At 48.3% G+C, this 5,099-nt stretch overlaps 1 pseudogene; it reads left to right on the forward strand.

Annotated features, from left to right (window-relative positions):
* The first annotated feature begins 4,465 nt into the window (after window positions 1–4,465).
* LOC136311156 (GTP-binding nuclear protein Ran-like) lies at window positions 4,466–4,853 on the forward strand (annotated as a pseudogene).
* The last annotated feature ends 246 nt before the right edge of the window (window positions 4,854–5,099 follow it).

Genomic DNA, 5,099 nt, shown 5'->3' on the forward strand with positions numbered 1-5,099 from the left:
GCCCATTTGGCACGGAGGCCAGATGCACAGTGGGACCGGGGACCCAGCCCCTTGCCCCTGCGCTGCCCTGTAACAGATACCATTTGTGTAGATTACACCCAAGGCGTTTCCTGTGGTACTTACAAATCCATATTGCTATTTTTTTTCTTCTAGAATATTATCCTCTTAAGAGGCCTGAGGCATTTTACACATTTTAAATTCTGATTCATTCAGTCCTTCTTGGGAGATAGAGAATGACACACAATTCTCAAGTGGTAGAAGTCTAATGGAGAAACAGAGATACAGCGATTCACATTTCCTTATTAAAAAAAAAAACCCAAAACCCCTCTGACCTCCTCGTAGAAAAGTAAATGTAAATTAGTAATGAAACGAGGTTAGAACTAATAATGAAGTCTGAGCATAATGAGAGCCCTGGGAAGAACTAAAACATTTGTATTCAGAGCCATGTGTCAGAAAGGTCTCAAGGCCAAAAGCGTGAAAGTGAGGTCTGACCCCCAGAGCCGTCAAATAAACAGGATCGTAATAATGTCAGGGTTGGACGAAATTCTGGAAAATCTGTCCTCACAACGTGGCCAGCTGGTTTTTCTCCCATTTCTATAATTGCATTTTTCATGCCCCTGGGGATCAATTAACTGATGTGGTTTGTCAGAGACTCGTGTTTTCAGGGTTTTCCGGTTGTAACTTGTCTTCCTAAATAGATGTGTTTGCTTTCACAGGTTTGGTCTGTACTTTCTAAGAACTAGATCTGTTTCAGAAAAGGAACTGATAGGAGCAGAAATATAAAATTCCTTCTTTTTCTAAAAATTCGTATCTATGATAGCCTGACCTGTGGTGGCGCAGTGGATAGACCGTCAACCTGGAACACTGAGGTCGCCGGTTCAAAACCCTGGGCTTGCCTGGTCAAGGCACATACGAGAAGCAACTACTATGAGTTGGTACTTCCTGCTCCCTCCTCCACTTTCTTTCCTCTCTCTAAAATCAATCAATAAAAATAATCTTAAAAAGTTCTATCTATGGCTGACTTCACTATTTCTCCAGCACAGCAGCTGTCTGGACCATTACTTCCCATCCTCTCCTCCTTCCTTCCCTCTCTCTCCTCCTTCCTTCCCTGTCTCTCCTCCGGGACCCCTGGCTTCTGTCTTGTGCCCCTCCATAGCAGGATGGTCTCCTGTGTTACCTGCCCCCCATCCATTCTCCCTTCAGCCACGAGGGAGATAGTTCTAAATGTAGCTCTGATTGTGTCAGTGTCATTTCTTTCCCTAAAATATCTCTCTGGTTCCTTACTGTCTTTAGGATAAATCTCAGACCCCTCAGATGGGCACACAGGGTCCTCCCATTTCTCACACTGCCTTCACCGCCAGTCCAAGTGCTTCCACATCATTGTACGTGTCAAGTGGTCTGAGTGGAGCACACGTCGCTTTCTCCCTATTTTCTTCAGCCGATGAACTTCTACACACATCCATGTATGTGATACCCCACCTATTTGTTCCTAACTTCTCTATCTCTTCCTTACCCCACTAAGTGTGAATTTCCTATTTCCTTATCTATTTCTTCTCCTAGAGGACCACTGTCCAATATAACATGTGCCCCGTGTATAATTTAAAATGATCTAATAGCCACATTTTTAAAAAGTAAAAAATAGAACTTCACGTAATTATTTTTAATAACATATTTTAGTAATATTTGAATCTATTTTAACAAAATATCCAAAGTATTATGATTTCAACATGTACTAAATAAACACATTATTAATGGCGCATTATACATTCCACTCTTCTTTTTATAGGAAGTCTTAGAAATACAGTGTGTGTCCTACACCAACAGCACAGCCAATTCAGGTGCTAAATTTTCATTGGAAACACTTAGTCTCTATTTATATTCCATAACAGGTCAAAAAGGAAACTCGCTTTCTCAAGTCGTTCCAACCATACTTAAAAGTGTTCCAGTAATAGAAGTATTGATTTTTCAATGAAAGCTTATTGAAATTAGAGACAACTATAAATTCAGTCTCTTGGCTGCATTTCAAGTGCTCACTATCCACAGGTGGGCAATGGCTGAGGATTAGGCAGCACGGGTCTCAGCAGTAAGGTCCTGGAGGGCAGGTAACCCATTGCATTTGCACAACTCCAGGGGGCACCCTGTCACTGCGTTTTGTCCTGTAAAGGGACAACCTCAGGGTGTAAACAGTCTCTCTCTTGCTCTCTCTCTCTCTCTCTCTCTCTCTCTCACACACACACACACACACACACACACACACCACCCCTCCAATCCTCCAGAACCCAGGACACAGTCCGGCACACAGAAGGTGCTCCACACGTTTAAACAAAGGGATAGCTGGGAACGTGGGTCAGTGGTGAGAGCCAAAGACATGAGTTTAAACTGATTTCAACTGGACTCTGCACTTTTCGATAAAGATGTGTGAATATAAAGAGGCTTCCAGATTCTCCTGAGTGACAGGAGATTTCAAAGAGTGGGATTAACGAGATCAAAAATCTTTTAGGTGGGCCCTGGCTGGTTGGCTCAGCGGTAGAGCGTCGGCCTGGCGTGCGCGGGTTCAATTCCCAGCCAGGGCACACAGGAGAAGCGCCCATTTGCTTCTCCACCCCCCCCCCTTCCTTCCTCTCTGTCTCTCTCTTCTCCTCCCGCAGCCAAGGCTCCATTGGAGCAGAGATGGCCCGGGCGCTGGGGATGGCTCCTTGGCCTCTGCCCCAGGCGCTAGAGTGGCTCTGGTCGCGGCAGAGCAATGCCACGGAGGGGCAGAGCATCGCCCCCTGGTGGGCAGAGCGTGGCCCCTGGTGGGTGTGCCGGGTGGATCCTGGTCAGGCGCATGCGGGAGTCTGACTGTCTCTCCGTTTCCAGCTTCAGAAAAATACAAAAAAAAAAAAAAAAAAATCTTTTAGGTGACTTTCTTCCTGGAAAGTTTGCCTCATTTTTTTTTTTTTCATTTTTCCAAAGCTGGAAACGGGGAGGCAGTCAGACAGACTCCCGCATGCGCCCGACCAGGATCCACCTGGCACGCCCACCAGGGGGCGACGTTCTGCCCCTCCAGGGCATTGCTCTGTTGCATCCAAAGCCATTCTAGCACCTGAGGCAGAGGCCACAGAGCCATCCCCAGCGCCCGGGCCATCCTTGCTCCAATGGAGCCTCAGCTGCAGGAGGGGAAGAGAGAGGCAGAGAGGAAGGAGAGGGGGAGGGGTGGAGAAGCAGATGGGCGCTTCTCCTGTGTGCCCTGGCCGGGAATCGAACCCAGGACTCCTGCACGCCAGGTCGACGCTCTACCGCTGAGCCAACCGGCCAGGGCCAAAGTTTGCCTAATTTTTAAGACCTCTGTGATTCCGGATCCCACCCAGACCTCAATACTGCACTGTCAGATTAAAAGAAGGGGGGGGGGGATTCTCAGTGGCAGGTTGGTTCCAACAGTTTGAAAAGCGTTCCAGAAATGTGACAAGGTTTTTACAGTGTCTCTGGGAAGAGGAAGAGCTTTGAGAAATTCTGTAATGAGCTTAAAAAGGAAGGATTTGAACATCTAATTGTGTTTGGCCTAGATAGGGTTATGTTAGAATGTCACAGAGACAGGCGGCAAAGCCAGGCCTCCTTGACCTTCTCATCCCTTCTATGAGGAGAGGTGCTGCGCGTTGTGAGAACTGCGCAGCTGGGCAATCAGGAGACAAAGAGCAAGGTGTGGTGGGCAAGGGGGAGGAGTGTGGTAGGGACCGGAGCCCTGGAAAAATAGCACATGTGCAGCAGAAAGGGCTGTGGCCACACGGATAATTATTGGGAACAACATGGTTATAAATAGCTACCCTGCCTGACCAGGCGGTGGCGCAGTGGATAGAGCATCGGACTGGGATGTCCAGGACCCAGGTTTGAGACCCGGAGGTCGCCAGCTTGAGCGCAGGCTCATCTGATTTGAGCAAAAAGCTCACCAGCTTGAGCCCAAGGTAGCTGGCTCTAGCAAGGGGTTACTCGGTCTGCTGAAGGCCCGCGGTCAAGGCACATATGAGAAAGCAATCAATGAACAACTAAGGTGTCGCAATGCGCAACAAAAAACTAATGATTGATGCTTCTCATCTCTCTCTGTTCCTGTCTGTTTGTCCCTGTCTATCCCTCTCTCTGACTCTCTCTCTGTCTCTGAAAAAAAATAATAAATAAAATAAATTAAATAGCTACCCTTTCAGCCGGATGGGCCCAGAGATGCTTCTGGAAGTAATATCGCCATCGCAGCCAAAGGAGAATGAACCCCAAGTTCACTTCTAACATACTGGTTGGCAATGCTGGGACTGGGGAAACTACATTTGGGAAATGCCCTCCGACTGGTGAATCTGAGAAGTGTGTAGTCAACCTGAGTGTTGAGGTCCATTCCCCACGTTCCACACCAACACAGGGCCCATGAAGTTCCACGGGCCAGGAGGAGTTCCGCGGACTGAGAGACGGATGTTGCTTCCAAGCCGAGCGCCCCATTATGATGTCTGATGCCACTTCCAGAGTTACTAACAAGAATGTGCCTGACTGGCACACAGATCTGGCATGAGCGTGGGAAAACATCTCCGCCGTGTGGTGTGGTGACAAAGTGGATGTTAAGGACAGGAAAGTGAAGGCCAAATCAATCATCTTCCACCAAAAGAGGAATCTTCGGTAGTACCACAATAATTCTGCCGAAAGTAACTACACCTTCGAAAGCCCTTCCTCTGGCTTGCTAGGAAACCAGCTGGAGACCCTTATTTGGAGTCTGTCGCCACGCCTGCTCCTGCCTCGATTGAGGTCGTCACGGCCCGGCTTGGGCAGCATGGAATGCACACCATCTAGAGGTTGCCCAGACCACCGCTCTCCCAGACGAGGATGCTGGCCCGTGAGCCAGGGAAGCCGGGGCCCCGCGTCAGAAGTCTGGGTTCACAGGCAGCTGTCCTGCGGTGTCAATGGGACAGCGCGTTTGCCACTTTCACACACAGCTACGTGGAAACCGCTTGAGCTTTGCGATCCTGAAAGAGACGAATGGGCTTCGGAGTGAATGTGGCAGTTCAAAAAACACCTTCATTTTCCGGACATGCATATTGAGCTGTTTTGGAATGCAGCTGTTTCCTTATTGAGTTTCAAATGTA

Source organism: Saccopteryx bilineata, chromosome 7, assembly GCF_036850765.1.
Source record: "Saccopteryx bilineata isolate mSacBil1 chromosome 7, mSacBil1_pri_phased_curated, whole genome shotgun sequence".
Lineage (NCBI taxonomy): Eukaryota > Metazoa > Chordata > Mammalia > Chiroptera > Emballonuridae > Saccopteryx > Saccopteryx bilineata.